The sequence below is a fragment of the Pinus tabuliformis genome, chromosome J (assembly GCF_031772625.1).
Source record: "Pinus tabuliformis cultivar Carrire ecotype Pingquan chromosome J, CPIR1, whole genome shotgun sequence".
NCBI classification, from domain to species: Eukaryota; Viridiplantae; Streptophyta; class Pinopsida; order Pinales; family Pinaceae; genus Pinus; species Pinus tabuliformis.
This window is the reverse complement of record NC_142295.1, coordinates 1,593,687,357-1,593,705,867: the sequence shown is the minus strand read 5'-3', so window position 1 is coordinate 1,593,705,867 and position 18,511 is coordinate 1,593,687,357.

Genomic DNA, 18,511 nt, shown 5'->3' with positions numbered 1-18,511 from the left:
TACCAAATGCAACGAATGTAAGAGGAGGGTTGTTGACAACACGAAGGCGGAACAAGGTTACAAGCTCAAGCAGGTCCATTGATGATGAAATAAACTTTGGAGACTCTAACTATGAAGTGACGGTGTGACATGAATATCGCGTGAATGCAGAATATGGAACAAAGGAGGAGTTTCATGTGTTGAAGCAGCAACTCAGGAAGAACATGAAACTGCACAGACAGATGAATGAGTTGCAACAGGAATAGGAATAGCAGAGGCGTAACATGCACTCACAGATGAAATTGCGCTTGTACAAGTTAATGATCCATCCCAGAAGCTGACACAGAGCAGACATGGTGGTGTTGTTGATCGCATGAAAGGGATTCGGAAGAATGCATGTCATTGAGCATGCGCATGAAATCCAACTCCTTCAACACACTCACCAAGGCAAAGACAAGACTCAAGTCCAACTTGAGCTGAACATTTACTTCGGAAAGTTGATGCGCATGACCACCAGTACACAGTTGAAGATCAGCATGGACACCATGAATCAGTGTGTTGCCGGTTCAACCATACCCAAGAAGACCATGCTCATTATAGTAGACGAGTTGGATGAAGGGGTCGAACCAATGCACCAGATGAAATGGAGGCAAGAGTTCGCTTAAGAAAGAAGTCACCATGAGGTGCATGCACACCATCACGGATGGCCAAGCTTGGCATCATCTCACCACCTTCACCATCACAAGCATGTCAAAGAGTTGGTCTCTTCACAACGAACCGAGTGTCAGTGATGTCTTGCAAGGCTTACTCAAGCCATGTTGTCTCACATGAATACATGTGCATTGTAATGTTGAGTCATGTCAAGTGTAAGTCAAGTGTCAATGGTTGGATGTAACAGTCATAAAGTAGGTGAAGATTCATGAGGGTAGTTGAACTGTCACAAAGGGGAATGTCAAGGGTCACAACACCCTTTGCTATAAATAGTCCCTCATAACTTATTGTAAGGGATTTTGGTCTTCCAAGCTTCTACTAAGACTATCTTGAAGAAGGTTTGGACAGTATTGTAACGCGCCTTGGCTTCTCCACTGCATGGAGCTAGTACATCTCTTTCGAGGAGAAGGTGGATGTGGCTGTAATGTTCCACCATTGGGGCTAGTAGGTTTACATGGTGTATTGTATGATTGTTACTTACACTTCTTTAATAATAAGAGCCAGCACATTTTCATGCATATGTTGTTTAACTTGCGTACTTGTATATGAACGGATTTGTATGCAATTATATGAATCATGTTGTTAATGTGTTGCATATGTTGCTAATGTTGTCATCGTCCGTGTTGACTGCTTTGCCTGACATCAGATAGACCTTTCTCATGATCCTTGCTATATCAACCATCACACTTGTCTCGGACTAATCCGTGTGTGTTGTTCGTGTTATCTTACCTTGTATGTTATGACTGCGGCATCCGAGTGAATTGCTCCACCGGAAGCTGTGCATGTCCTTTGTGTGTTGTGTTCTTAGCCGAGGTTGGACTGATCCCTTTCAACCTGGAACTCACCTTCACCTTCCTCTACCTTCGAAGTGTTGTAACCTCTCGTACACATTCCTTTACTCTCTGCATCAGCCACACCGTTGCTACTGATAAAGTTATTTTACTTGCCTCTGTGTGACATCACAGTCAAGGCATTACGTTACGACCCACTATTGGGACTCCTACATCAAATGGTATGAGGTCTAATTGGGACTTCTTACCGAGGATATCCCCTTGACATGTTGGCAGGTCCAACACCGTCAACAGTTTGCATGAGCAACTTTATATTAAAAGTTAAGTATCAACCCACATCCATAGTAGCTCTTGTATATAAGATAATGATCTATTCATGAATGCAAAATGTATACCATATTTTATAATGCAATTTTAAGTTATGATGGTTTTAGACATCTACACCATGATAAGATTCATGAATTAAAAATGTACCATGTATTGTAATTTGAAATTTTTACTATTCATTAAAAAACTTGACAAAACAATTTCACAAAACCTAAGAATTTGAAGCCAATTCCATATTATATTCTACCATTATTATAAGAATCATCATGTAAAATGTACATAAAATCCAAAATTAGCACATTAAAGATAAATTCATAATAAAGAGTTCTATTTAAAGTATGTCCAAAATTTATATCATGATAAAAGTAAATATAATAAAAAGACTTTCAAATAAAAATTTGCATCAAAGAGAATCTCGCTGAAATATATGATCTATCAACATCCTCGTGCTCTCATGAGCATCAGGCTTCCCTTCACAACATGTGTAATATGCATATATACATAATATTGTGTACTTTAAAATTGAATTTAATGTTTTAAAATTAAATGATAATTGAATCATCAAAACAAAATTATAAAAGGTTTCAAATTCCATGCAATACCCCATGGTGTTCCCCCTCCATTGCGCCCTCATGGTGTTCACCATGCATTGCACCCTCATGGATACTTTGTACAATACATGTATATGTATATATTAAAATTTTAAAATTGCACTTGAAAATGCATAAACTAGCAATATTAAAAAAATCAAGGAACATTTTTTTCAAATTTTCTAGATGATTAAATCCATGTAACTGATTCAAGTTTCAAATTCCATGCAATATCTTGCAGTGTTCCCCCTATATTTCTCCTTCATGGATGCCCTGTACAATACATTCAAATGTATATATTAAAAAAAAAAAATTGCACATGAAAATACATAAACTCACAATATTAAATAAATTGTTACAACTTTTTCAAATTGTCTAGATGACCCTATCCCCATAGCTGACTCCATTGCTAATTTCCTTGGAGAAGGGAATTTGTCTCCACAAACCTAAAATTTGAAAATTTTGAAACTATAAGATAAACATCTCATTTTTAATGAAACTTTCTTCAATTTGTAACAAAACAAAAGTGAAATATTCAATATGTGTGACAAGTGAATATTTGACACATCTTCTAGTAGAGAGGAAGAGGGTGGCGTTGTGTCAAAAACGTCGGATGGAATTGAAATATGTTAACATTTTTAACTATATATGTAATTATTTCTTTTACAAATATGTCTTCACAATACCGATATAATAAAAGTAAAATAATAGTATCAACATGAACTATTAAAAAAAAAACAATATCTTTCAACATATCTTCATTGTATTGGGTTGTGTTATATTCTTTCTACGACTAGCCCACGCAAGGGGTGCTGCCAGGGCATCATAGGGGGGGTGGCTACCCTACCTGTTGGGGGGTATGCAGGGTGGCGGTAGCCCCCTGCACAGGGTCTACGGTAGTGCCTCGAGAAATTTTTTTTGGGCCCTATATTAGGTGGGCAAACGTACCTATGGTTTTGTGCATGGATTTCACACATGGTTTTGGGTGCGTTGGTTTTCAGTCCATGGTATTTTGTAGATTTGGTCAAGGGAACTATGGTTATGTTCTAATCCAAGGTTAATGGATTGGGGTTTATGGATGCTTCTACATGTATACATATGTATTGTAACATTGAACAGGAACATAATGAAAAATCAACCTCGTAGTCCCAGTTTTGGGATCCAGGGGAAATCTCTGTGTATATTTGTTTTATGTGTTATGCACTCACCATTGTTTATTTTCTATTCTTAGAATTTGTATGCAGGTAATTTTTGTACGGGGTTAAAACCTACATTTGGTATCGAATCTGTTTTGGCTTCAAGAGGACGTCTTTGATGCTGAGGGGTTTTACTTGGGCCTGTGGTAGACCCTGTTATGTGGGAGATCTGTGGGATCGATTCTTGTGGTGAAAGAAGATGGCGAGAAATGGAAAGATAGAGATCAAGAAATTTAATGGTCATAGTTTTGAGTTGTGATGGAGGATCTGCTAGTGGATAAGCATCAGTGGATCATGGTAGATCTAGGTACTAAAACAATGGTAATGTCCAATGAAGAATGGAAGAAGTTGGAACAGAAGGCAAAAAGCACAATACGATTGTGTGTCTCAGATTCAGTGTTGTTGAATGTATTAGGGGAATCTACTGCAAAGGCTTTATGGGACAAGTTAGGAATTTTGTACCAGTCTAAGTCTTTGGCAAAGAAACTGTTCCTACAGAAAAAGCTATATAACCTGAGGATGAAAGATGGAAACTCGATGACAGACCATCTGAATGCATTTAATATTGTGGTAAGCCAATTATTATCTATTGATATTAAAATTTCAGATGAATATAACTGCATCATTTTTTTTGTTCTCTACTAGATTCATGGGATAGTCTAGTTGTTGCGATAGGTAGCAATGCAACTACCTTGCAGTGTGATGAAATAGTCTCATCCTTGCTGATGGAGGAGACGATATGGAAAAATATGGAGAGCCAGAATGGTGATTCCTTGTATGTACGAGGACTGTCTCAGAACATAAACAAAAGTAAGTCCTCGAGTGGGAGATTTAAATCTCCAGGAAAGCCTGTATTGGTGTGTTGGAAATGTGGAAAGGAATGGCACTACAAAAGGGACTGTAAATCTAAACCTTCTAAGAAAGGAAAGGGATTTGATGATGCTTCTTCTGAAAAGGTGAAAACCACCTCAAATGATGGTGGGGATGTGTACTTGACTTCTTCTCCAAGTACACATGTAGATCATGAGGCATGGTTGATTGACTCACGTGCATCCTTTCACTTCACTCCCCATAGAGAGTGGTTCTTCAAGTATGATAAATATGATGGTGGCGATGTCTTATTAGGGGATGAAAGGAAGGCTAGAATCATTGGTCACAGAAAAGTAAAGTTGAAGTTTCAAGGTGGAAGGATTAGAACACTTCTGGGTGTTCTCGATATTCTTGCATTAGCCATAAATCTCATTTCTGTAAGCAAGCTCGATGATGCAGGTGTAAATATAGTGTTCGAGAAAGATACCTGTAAGATGGTTCGGGGAGCACTGGTATTGATGCATGTAGTTTGGATTGAAATTCTGTACAAGCTGCAAGGTAGCACTGTTATTGATGGGTGCAACAATTATGTAGTTCATAAAAGTGGAGAAAAAAATCTAGTGGTCTCTGGAGAAAATACCATACTACGGCATCGAAGGCTTGGACATATTGGAGCGAAGGGCCTTCGAATACTTCATGGTAAAGGTATGGTAGAAGGTATGTCTAATAACTCTCTAGATTTTGATTTCTATAAAAATTGTGCATATGGGAAGCAGAATTGGGTGAGTTTCCCCTTTGGTGGTAAGAGAGCGAAACATATATTAGAGCTTGTGCATAGTGATGTGTTTGCATGTGTATCGGTTCCATCACTGGGTACGTTTGTGTACTATGTTTCATTTATAGATGACTTCTCATGGAATACATGGATATATTTCCTCAAGAAGAAAGTTGAAGTCTTTGATAGGTTTAAAGAATTTAAGGCTTTGGTGGAAAACTAGATAGAGAAGAAGATAAAGGTGCTGAGGACAAATAATGGTGGAGAGTTTTGCAAGAAGGAATTTGAAGAGTTCTGTAAGAAGTGTGGTATAGCACAACAGAAGACTACTCCATACACACCTAAGAAAAATGGAATTGCAGAAAGAGTGAACAAGATGTTGATGGAAAGGGAAAGAACCATGCTCAATGGTGCCAGGTTAGGACAGGAATTCTTGGAAGAGGCGGTGGAGACTGCATGTTACTTGGTCAACAGATCACCTTCATCAGCTTTGGGGGATAAGACTCCACAAGAGGTGTGGACTCCTAAGAAACCTTCTCTTTCACATCTAAGGTTATTTGGATGTGATTCATATATACATGTTATAAAGGAGAAAAGAACAAAGTTGGATAGTAAATCTGAAAAGTGCATCTTTATTGGGTATAAGGATGGTTTAGAAAGTTATAAGATTTGGAACCCAGTAACAAGGAAGGTTGTTTACAACCGAGATGTGGTGTTTAGAGAGGTGAAAGATGGTATTAAACATGAATTCCCAACAAAGGAACCTGAGAAGATAGTGTTTGAGCTAAAGGAGGAAGAATCAAACTCTACAATGGAAGAGGAATCAAAAGATGAAGAGTCATAAACTCTGGTTGTGAGAATATCAGTTCGAGAAAGAAGGAAGCCAGAAAGGTATAGTCCATCTGCTTTCTGTTCAAATTTTGATTTATCTATTACTGATGATGATCCTAGAACTGTGAAGGAAGCAATAGATTCAGAGGATGGCAAACTCTAGAAAGAGGCCATGGTTGATGAAATGACATCTTTGCACAAAAAAGAGGCTTGGGATCTGGTGGAGTTGCCGGATGGAAGGAAACCCATTGGCAACAAATGGGTATTCAAGAATAAGATGAATGTAGAAGGAAAGATGGAGAAATACAAAGCTCGGTTGGTACTAAAAGGTTATTCCCAAGTGCCAGGAATTTATTTTGGTGATTTTTTCTCCTGTCACCAAGGATGTGGTATTAGAAATTTGATACATTTATACAGGGACATGGCTTCATCAGAAGAAAAGAAGATCACTATGTATATTTTATATTAATTGGTGACCATGTTATTTATCTGGTCTTGTATGTGGATGATATGTTGCTGGTTGGAAATAACAAAGAAATATCCAGCATTTGAAGACCAAATTTTCCTCCAAATTCGACATGAAAGATATTGGTGCTGCAAACTATATTCTTGGCATGGAAATTAAATGAGATCAGGCAAAGAGGAAGCTTAAGTATGTTGAGACAATATTGTAGAGGTTTAATATGCGGGATAGTAAACCAGTGAAGGTTCCTATTCCTGTAGGTGTAAAGTTATCTGTTGAATAGTGTCCCAAGACACAAGAAGAGGAAGAGGACATGTCCCATGTTCCATATGGAAGTGCAGTCAGTGGCCTCATGTATGCAATGGTCAATACTAGACCAAACATTGCACATGCAATGGGAGTATTGAGCAGGTTTATGTCAAAACCAAGGAAGGAGCATTAGACAACAGTGAAGTGGGTTTTCAGGTATTTGTGTGGCACTAGTGATTATGGTTTGTGCTACCAAGGAAGACTAGGATTGGACAGAGTTTTGGACATCCGTGGCTTTGTTGATGCAGACTGGGTTGGAGATATGGATCAGAGAAGACCTACAAGTGGATATGTGTTTAACCTATTTGGAGGTGGAGTCAGTTGGATGAGTAAGAGACAATATGTAGTGGCACTTTCAACTATAAAGGCAGAATACATGGCAACCACTCATGCAAGCAAGGAAGAAGTTTGGTTGTAGAGATCGTGTTTCAAGTATGGGGTTAGTACAACAAGCTATAACGAGAGACTGTGACAGCCAAAGTGCAATTTTCTTGGCAAATAAACTTGCTTATCATTAAAAGAGAAAGCAAAATGATGTTTAGTATCACTTTGTGAGGGATATGTTAGAAGACAAAAAGGCGTTGTTGGTAAAGGTGGACACTTTGAAGAATACTATAGATGCATTGACAAAGTTTGTGAGCACTGAGAAGTTCTCTTGGTGTAGAAAAACAATGGGCATTACAGGGTTGGATCAATGACTAAGCTCTCTAGTGGCCTCCTCTTGAAAGAAAACAACAAGTAGGAGAATGTTGGGTTGTGTTATATTCTTTCCATGACTAGCGCACACACAGGAGGGTTATAGGGGGGGGTGATAACCCCACCTGTACGTTGCGCAGAGCACTGCGGGGGGGTCATAGGGGGGGTATGCAGGGGGGTGGCAGCCCTCATGCATAGGGTCTGGGGCAGTGCCCCAGGAAAAAAAAATTGGACCCTATATTAGGTGGGCGGACCTACCTATGGTTTTTTCAGGGATTTCGCACATGGTTTTGGACGCGATGGTTTTTGGTCCATGGTATTTCGTAGATCTAGTCAAGGGAATTATGATTATGTTCTAATCCAGGGTTAATGGATTAGGTTTTATGGATGCTTAGACATGTGTATCTATATATATATATTATATATATATATATATATATATATATATATATATATATATATATATATATATAGATAGATATATATATATATATATATTGTAACATTGAAAGGAACATAATTAAAAATCAATCTAGTAGTCCTAGTTTTGGAATCCAGGGGAAAATCTCTGTGTATATTTGTTTTATGTGTTATGTTGTCGCCATTGTTTATTTTTTGTTCATAGAATTTGTATGCAGGTAATTTATGTGTGGGCTTAAAACCTACACATTGGAACCTGAATCCGGGGCTGCGATATTATCAAAATTGTCATTCAACAAATGACTTAATTGCAAATGGTGAACATATGATACATTTGTGTTAGATTATATCTGAAAAAAATTACAAAATGTATGTGAATCAACATTAACACATACATTACATTACATTAAAATATCCACCCTAAACATTAATGCATACCAATCCCATGCCCTCTTCCTCATGACCAATTAGGGCTTTCCAACCATTATGAAAACCCTTTGCATATGATTTAACCTCTTCAAGATTGATATTATTTATCTCCTCATCTGATTTATATACAAAATTAGCATGTGCACTAGCTCATGTTCTTTGTTGATTTAGATGGACATCAATTCTAGGCAATGCAGTCTGTATGTTTTCTATAGTGGCATCCCTTGCTTCTCGACCAAAATGAGAAGTGGCATCCATATCCTACCCGAAAGTTACCAAATGTGGAAGTTGAGGTCCAAAATGTGGCAGAGGGCGAGGCAATTCAGTATCCCTTAATGCACCCTTGTGTTCATATGTCTGACCTCTCCTAGTAGCATCAAATTAAGATGGAAGGTTAGTATAATCAAGTCTCATACCCAAAAATAATTATGCATAAAATAATTATGCAAAATAATGTGGAACCTCATCATTCAATCGCAGCTTTCCATACACTGCAAGGAACCTATCATACAAATAGTGGGCTATTTCAGAGTGCTTGAATTATTGCACCTTGAGCATATTTCTTTTCGGCCCTTCTTTGAAATTTAACATCGATTTGGCATGTGCTTTGGTAACCCTTCTACTTACATAGGCCCATTTATCGAGACGCATCATTGTTTCCTTTCTATGCTTGTGAAGTAGGAAAGTGTTCCCTCTGCAGACAGAGGCAACCCCTCTAGCCGTAGAGTGGGTCTAGTCACAACAAAGACAAAACAACAATTGATCCCCTTAAATAGTCATCGTTGGAGGCCTACCTCAAACCGGTGGTTGATGAAGTTCCGTTGCACTGCTCCAGCTTCTGTTTCCTTCTCCTTAATGAGCAATCAATCTAAAACACCACAAGAAAACAACAGAGCACATAATCGAGAACAACAATGATCTATTTACTCATAAAGTCAAGAAGTCATGAGCTATCAAGTAAATTACATACAAGACATAGGAAATCATCATTGATTGTATTAATAATAAATCAAGAGCAAAGCTTACAACCAAGTCTTGACGTCGCAAGCCTTCTTGGAGGGTCCAGCTAGTATGTTTCTTCAAGCATTCACTCTCAAGGATGGGTCTCCCAAATAAACAATATCTCTCTCTCTCTCACAAGCTTTAATACAAGGTTAAGGGCACTCCACAACCTCTTGCAAACTATTTAGCAATCCCACACTTGTCACACTCACACAAAAGCTATCTACCAAACTCAAATACACCAACAGCACTATACAATCAAAAGAACTACTAGATCATAGCAATGGTGAGTGATTTTATAGGAGAAGGAGTCTCCATGAAATGAGGGAGAGGGAGCTTATCCTCCAAGAAGGTAGCACAAAAGACAGAACCACCATCCCAGAGGGGGTAGGGCGACCCAAACTGACCCAACAACCAGGTCTAGAGAAATCCAGAAGGCCAACTGTTGGAACAAACTCACCCAATCTGGATCGTCACTAGCCGTGAACTAAATCTTAGTGACGGCATCGCTAGGAGGCAATGCATGCAGACTCATTGTCATGATAAATAATTAACAGCCTTGCACCGGGACTTGAAATTCGACTGTCACGGGAAACAGGTGTACACCTGTGACGAGGTCGTGATGAGACCATTTATGATATAAGACTGTCGCGTATATTAAGGTTTTACTCACGACGAGGCAGAAACTTAGGGAATAAGGGTCAACTTGCAAAATTAGAGAGCATTTTCTTAATATTCTTGCATTGGTAGGAAGATATGAACATGTTTATTTGACACATGACATAGTAGATGGACTGAGATGAGGATAGTGACAAATTACTGTGTAACAGATGCCCCCTAAAGCATGAAGCCTGAGAGAGTGGGAGGGGTGAAATTCTTTACGAAACTGTCTGAACCGGAATAGCACTTCGAAGAACCTGCAAGTGCAAGTACAACTGATATCTATGATAGTGAAATACATGTAGTCTAGGCATGGGCGCAACCATCCAAAAGACATATGAAACTTGATCTGTGGTATGGACGCAGCCACCTAGCTGATAAGACCATGATAATAATAAAGGTATGGTCGCAGCCATCCGTGAAGACTCAGGTATGGTCGCAACCATCCATCAAAGAGTAATGTATGTAATCATGAACCAATCCACACAACCTGAACATATGTAATCTTAGTTCAGGGTCTTGGAACCCAACCAATTATAGTACAAATTATAGCATCCGAATAGATGTGCTGAGGTCGAGCATGATAGAAAGTCACTTGATTACCGATCAATGATGAAAATCGTTAACAAACGCGAGAGAAACCACCAAAAATGCCAATGGATCTCAAGGTACTATCTAGTACAATCCACTAAGTGTGAAAACTGAGCTGAAGTCGAACACTTTGTGGAATCACCCAATTGAAGACCAATGATGAGAATTTATCGTCAGTCGCAAAGAACTTGCCATTGAGGCATGCAAGCTCCAAGGTACCGAAGAGGATCTCTAGACCAATCTCCTGGATAATGAGCTGATGTCGACAGGAGACGAACCATCATAGGAGGGCCATAATGTTTCCCCCATCAACGAAACAAGATAAGGAACAAGTTGATCCAGGTGGATATTGGTGGCCACCTGCCAAGTCCACCTGGACCCCCACCATTGTCTTTCTCAGCATTTTCAGTTTCCTTAATTGTAGCACAACTTACTATTTTTAGTAGTTTTTCGGGTCCTGAACTTCCGGAGCCATTTTGAGGCCCTAAACGATGTTTTTTGGGGAATCCAGGGGCAACACGAGTGCTCGGATAGATCTTTCTAATGAGCTATTGTACGCGTCAAACGGAGATCATATGCCAAAGTTACGACCCCGGGAAGTTGATGTACCAACTTACTCCCAAACGGGGCCCACAGTTTGGCGTTTCATCTCCTAGGGTTAGGTTTTGGAATGTTAAGGGTTTTTCCATTGTTTCTCAACAATAAATAGGCCTTCGAGCCTCATTGTAACACAGTTCAGAGGCATGTAGCCATCACATCTCTTCTCAGAGATAAGCTACCATCGCCCTAGCTAGTTTATTTCCATTTCTGTTTGTAAGCATATTTCAGTATTTTCCATTAATGAAATGAAGTATTATTTCCGCTGCATCTTTGTGTATATGGTTATCTCTGTAATTTGTTGCGTTCCTGTTTAAATCCGGATCAGTGGTATCAGAGCGGTCTGCTTTTTTTTTCGTTTTTCTTTGCATGTCCCCAACAAGGACGGGATATAGGGAGTTAGGGCTTGAACTGGTTGAACCTTTGCAAGACCAGCCTCGCAAATCCCGACGGCCTCCCATGGCGGATGAGAAGAAAGATGAGGGGGCAGGAGATCCCATCAAAATCTTGCTCGAAGAAGCGCTCGAGCGACAACGGAACGCGATGATGGACAGCTTTGCGCAGATCCTTCAGTGGCTACCCAGAAGCGGCGCATCGGCTTCCAGCAGCTCCTCTGGAAACGCCACACCCTTTAAGGTACAAGTTAATTTTGAAATCCCCATATTTGAGGGTCAGATAGACGCCGATGCCGTAGATAAATGGTTAAATCTGCTAGAGGGTTATTTTTCTGTTCATGAATTTTCGAGTCGGGAAAATATTGTTTTTGCTCTTCTCAAAGCAGCCCCCCACGTCAAGGACTGGTCGGAAACCTACTGCGAGCAGAAGGATGAAAGTACTGGCTCACTATTTTCAGCCGCACCCACCTGGGATTCATTCCGGGATGCCATCAAGGAGCAGTACTACCTTGTCGGAAGCTATGAGGATGAATACATAAAGTGGACCACGCTGCGGCAGGGAAGGGACCAAGATGTGCCGGAGTTCACCAATCTTTTCCATACCCTTCGCACAAAGTTGGGTATCAAGGATTCGGAGCAACATTTGATACTCAAATACCATGGCTGCCTGCACAAGTACATCCAGGAAGAAATACAGTTCCTAAACATCCCCTCGCTCGGCGCAGCATACCAGTATGCCGTCAAGGTCGAGTAGAAGTTTAAACAAAAGCGAGACTTTGGATCTGCAAATCCAAAGCAGGGGAAAGGTGCCCCTAAACCACAGAACAAAGGACAAAGCCAAGGCGAGACAGCCCAAGACAACCAGCCGAAGCTGCAAGCAAAGAGCAACGCCGCGAAGCCGAGAAAGGTCACTGGAAAATGGTGCGAGTTCCATAAGAGCTCCACTCACAACACAAGTGAGTGTCGGGCCAAGCAGTCACTGGTGGCTGAGCTAAAGGTTTCAGAATCAGATGCATTTTCCGACTTTGAGTCAGAACCCGATAAGGGGTATGAAAAAGGGAAGCAGATCATTGATGCGGATCCCAGCGCCACTGTTGCTACCGCAAAGATCCAGAAAAATGAACCCGAAGATCCAGAGGAGGAGGAGCGTCTCTTCCACTCCCAGATGTGGGTAAAGGGCTCCCCGATACAATTCATTGTTGATAGCGGGAGTCAAAATAACCTCATTTCGGCAGAGGTCGTGAAGCGGTTGGGCTTACCGACCACAGCACATCCACAACCATACACCATTGGGTGGCTTCACCAAGGGCGAGATCTTCGCGTGAGCCAGCAGTGTCGCCTTCCATACAACATCAAGCCCTTCACGGATGAGGTATTGTGTGACATTGCTCCCCTTGAAGTTTGTGATGTATTACTAGGACAACCATACTTGTGGAAGCGACATGCTGTGTATGAATCAAGGCCCCGTGCTGTTATTATTACATTGGGAAATAAGTTGTTCAGGATACCAGAGGTAGCACCACCTGCCGCCATCTCTTTGATTACTGCAAAACAATGCAGTAAGATCATTTCCGAAACCAGGAAATTTGTTTTCCTGATGATACGCCCTCAAGGGAAGAAGAAGACAGTGGCCGCGGCCTCCAAACGGGGTCCCTCTGCACGGCAGCTACAGATGGACAAGATTGTGGAGGAGTACGAAGACATCTTCACCTCCCCGGCAGGGGTTCCTCTGCACTGTCAAGTCAAACACTCCATCGATCTGACCCCAGGTGCACCGCTACCCAATGGACCAATTTATCGGCGCTCCGTTCTGGAGAACAATGAAATCAAGAGGCAGATTCAGGAACTCCTGCAGAAAGGTCACATCCGTCCGAGTTCTTCGCCCTGTGGGACCTGATAGTGTTGGTACAGAAGAAGGATGGGACGTGGAGACTCTGTATTGACTATCGGGCACTGAACAAGATCACTGTCCGTAATAGGTACCCGATCCCGCGGATTGATGACCTCCTAGACCAACTAAAGGGGGCGAAATATTTCAGCAAGATCGATCTGAAGTCAGGATATCACCAGGTACCAATTGAACCCTCAGATGTGTGGAAGACTGCCTTCAAATCCAAGGAGGGCCTCTTCGAATGGTTGGTCATGCCTTTCGGATTGACGAATGCTCCTGCAACCTTTATGAGGCTAATGGATGACATCTTGCGGCCATTCACCAACTCCTTTGTAGTAGTATACTTGGATGACATTTTGATCTTCAGCCAAAGTTGGGAAGAGCACCTCCAACACATCCGACAGGTTCTCCAAACACTGCGGCAACACAAGCTATGTGCCAATTTGGAGAAATGGACTTTTGGCATGACCGAGGTTCAGTATCTGGGATACATCATTGATGAACAGGGGGTGCATGTCGATCCAGCCAAGGTCCAAGTCATTCGGGATTGGCCCTCTCCAACCACTCTAACAGAGCTCCGCAGCTTTCTAGGTCTTGCCAACTTCTACCGCAGGTTTGTGTTGGGATTTTCTCATATTTCTTGGCCCATGAGTCAAGTCACCAAGGGCGGGGCGAAAGCAAAATTCTTTTGGTCTGAATCTCAACAGAAGGCATTCAAGGAGTTGAAGGATCGCCTCTGCACGGCACCAATGCTAGCGTTACCAGATTTACAACAACCATTTGAGGTCGAGACAGATGCCTCTGACTATGCTATTGGGGCAGTCCTTACTCAACATGGACATCCAGTGGCATATCATAGTGAAACACTTTCAGACACAGTCCGAAAGTACCCCACTTATGATAAAGAGATGTATTCCATTGTACAGGCTTGCCGACAATGGAAGCATTACATTTTGGGGAAGGAAACGGTCATCCACACAGACCACCGACCTCTGCAGTTCATACAGACCCAAGGGAAATTGAAGAATGATCGCCATCAGAAGTGGTCTACATACCTGCAATAGTTTCACTTGAATATCAAGTATAAAAAGGGCAGCACCAATAATGTTGCAGATTGCCTCAGTCGACCACTGATCATGGTGCTAACCACCGTGCTCAACTCTTGCGGGCACGAGACTTCTGATTGGCCACTTCTCTACAAAAGCGACCCAGAATTCGGCCACACATACCAGACACTCTTGGAGGGTCGGCAGGTTGCAGATTTTCACCTCCAAGATGCCCTTATGCCACCTCAGTCACCTTTGTGTTCCTTCAAGCGAGCATGCCAAGATGATTTGGGAAGCACACTACAGTCAAGCTGCTGGGCATTTCGGGGTCGAGAAAACCGTGGCAGTACTGCAAAACTATTTCTATTGGCCGAATCTTCGACAGGATGTTGGGAAGTACATCCGATCATGTACTGCCTGTGCCATTGCCAAACTGACCATTAAGAAGCAAGGCCTCTATACCCCGTTGCCTACCCCTAGTCGACCTTGGGAATCCATCTCCATGGATTACATGTCAGGCCTTCCTTCCACTAAGCATGGAAATGACTGTGTTTTTGTGGTCGTCGACAGGTTCTCAAAGATGGCCATTATGATGGCCTGCAAGAAGAATATCACAGCAGAAGCCACTGCTAAACTCTTCTTTGAACGAGTGTGGGTGCACTTTGGGATCCCACAGTCTATCATCTCAGATCGGGACAGTCGGTTTCTCAGCACCTTTTGGTCCAATCTCTGGTCAATGCTGGACACCAAACTCACGAAGTCCACAGCCTTCCATCCTCAAACTGATGGCCAGACAGAGGTTGTCAATAGGATGATTGTGCACATTTTGCGCATGTATAACTCAAAGCATCCACGCACATGGGACGAGAGCCTGCCCTACGTTCAGCACAGCTACAACCGAGCTCTTCATAGCTCCACTGGCCATAGCCCTTTTCAGGTGGGTATGGGATTCCAGCCACTATGCCCCATTGATGTGGCCATGCCACTTGCAGCTACTCACATGAATTCAGCTCATGTCCAGTCCGAAACAGATAAGGCCACTAGCTTCATTGAGCGCATCCAACATATTCGCCGGCAGGTCCATGACATTCTTGAGAAATCAAATGCCAAGTACAAGCAGCGATATGATCAACATCGGGTGCCACACAAGTTTCAAGTGGGCGACAAAGTCTGGTTGCATTTGCAAAAGGAACGCCTTACTAGAGCCTATCGGAAATTGAGACCACTCCGATATGGTCCTTACACCATTACTAAGGCTATGGGAGACAATGCATTTGAGCTCAGCATTCCCCCATTCCTTGGCCTGCACCTAGTATTCAATGTGGACCGCCTTCGGCCATACTTTCCACCATTGCTAGACACATCCGACATTGCAAAACAGCTCAAACCCACAGAATTAAATCCAGATTGCATGGAACAAGCTGCAACTGATCGGATCATGGACACACAGATCAAGAACACTCGCCAACAGAATATCCAACTGTATCGAGTTGTCAAAGCGGGCCAACTCCTTCAGCAGGGCAAGTGGCTCACCAGGGAACAAGTTCAGCAGAAGTTTCCTCATCTCATGGAGGAGCTCAACGCAATGGGGACCATTGCTTCCTAAGGGGGGAGGAATGATCCAGGTGGATATTGGTGGCCACCTGCCAAGTCCACTTGGACCCCCACCATTGTCTTTCTCAGCATTTTCAGTTTCCTTAATTGTAGCACAACTTACTATTTTTAGCAGTTTTTCGGGTCCTGAACTTCCGGAGCCATTTTGAGGCCCTAAACGATGTTTTTTGGGGAATCCGGGGGCAACACGAGTCCATGGAATGGACTGGTGTTGCCCATTCCAACAATGATAGTGCTCGGATAGATCTTTCTAATGAGCTATTGTACGCGTCAAACGGAGATCATATGCCAAAGTTACGACCCCGAGAAGTTGATGTACCAACTTACTCCCAAACGGGGCCCACAGTTTGGCGTTTCATCTCCTAGGGTTAGGTTTTGGAATGTTAAGGGTTTTTCCATTGTTTCTCAACAATAAATAGGCCTTCGAGCCTCATTGTAACACAGTTCAGAGGCATATAGCCATCACATCTCTTCTCAGAGATAAGCTACCATCGCCCTAGCTAGTTTATTTCCATTTCTGTTTGTAAGCATATTTCAGTATTTTCCATTAATGAAATGAAGTATTATTTCCACTGCATCTTTGTGTATATGGTTATCTCTGTAATTTGTTTCGTTCCTGTTTAAATCCGGATCACAAGTGGCAGGTGGTGAAACAGAGTATCAAAGGAGGAGGTAAGGGTGTAAACTGCAGAAGGATTATACTCTTGAACATATCGGTGACACGACTCCTGAATGTGGCAGCATTCAGGTACCAAGGGATCGGAGACTTAATGGAGACAACATGGATCAGATAGAATGAGGCAAAATGGCAACCCAAAACCCCGAAAGGCCAAATGACGATGTATGGATATCCCAACCCGACAAGAAGAAAAAGTCTTGATGTTCAAGAGTGACTAGTTGTCGTAGGTAACCATGATGATTCCCAAATTTTCCCCCACCATTGCTAGCGAGTACCCCGATTATTTTTGGAAACAAGCTTGAAGGGGATAGCATATGCTTGTAATATAAGTTCATCCTTCGGACAAATCCAACCTAGTGATAGTTTAACGAGCCCTAGAGAGGAGAAGCTCGAGTCTTGTCATGGTGACGAGTCCGATGTCGTCAAGGTTTAACGAGTCCAACATAGAGAAAACTCGGAGTCTTTTTCATGTTTAAAGAGTTTGAAAAAGACAAGAAAAAGAAAACTCCAGGGGGGTCCTCTTTTATACATTTGTGTCCCTCGAGCCTGAAAAAGTATAATAATACTCGAGAGAACCGCTTGACCATTATGATCAAGCAGTACTTTTCATAATTGGTCGTCCCGATCCGAAAAAGTAAAAAAGCGATTGAAGATACGTTGTTTCATAACCAGTATCGAACTTGAAATGACAAAAGTCCTGAAATCTTTTCATGTTTATACCATCAAAAAAGAGTTGAAAGTGGACCACCTTTTATTCTGTTTAACGAGTTAAAAAGGAAAACTCGGCAATTTTTTCATCTTTTACGAGTCAGAAAAGAGCTTAAAGGAGACTCGTCTTGGAGGAACGAGTGGTATAAAGGGTAGCAACTAGTTCCAACAATGGTGGAACTGCTCAAAACATGTAATGATCAAGAGGTTGGCTAATAAAACCACTCATTGCTGCGGTTCCTCAAGAAAGGAAAAACAACCAAGTGAAAGCATATGATTGGCCAAAGATATGGCGACGATGGAATGAAACAACCAAGGCTCATCTAGCAGAATTTAGAGGATAAAAATGGCAATTAGGAGATGTAAATTGGGTATGGGTTCATTTTTACACAAGCTTGAACCATGGAGAACTCTGCTTGGATTCGGTTTCATGTTTACGCAAGCTTGAAATGAAAAACTATGCTTGTTATAAGTTCGCATGCCCCCAGCATAGTGACGCAAATCGAGGTACATGCACCCCAAGCTTCATTGCATTCAACGAGGTGGATGGAATGAAGGTTCACTTTCGAGGATCTTGGAAAGACGCGACTTGGATTTGATGAGATCTTAAGAAAAGACTAGATTTGGAAAGGGACTGGTTTCATTTTTTAATGAGGTTGACACGGTAAAATAACTATCCTCATAACCCTTGTTTTATTTTTTAACAAGGTTGACATAAGATCAAGAACTTTCCTCAAGACTCCTTGTTTCATTTTTTAATGATCTTGACACAAGACAAGGAACTTTTCTCCATGATCCTTGTTTCATTTTTGAATGAGGTTGACACAAGATCAAACTATCCTTGGAACTCCTTGATTCATAGGCCGTACGAAAATATGGCTCCCAAGAGATCTTTATCGGATGGAAGAAGCACGCTCCGGGAGGAACATATGTCATTGGACACCAACGATAGATCAAGTTCCAATGCCCCTAGTACATGATGTACGAGACCATATGCATGA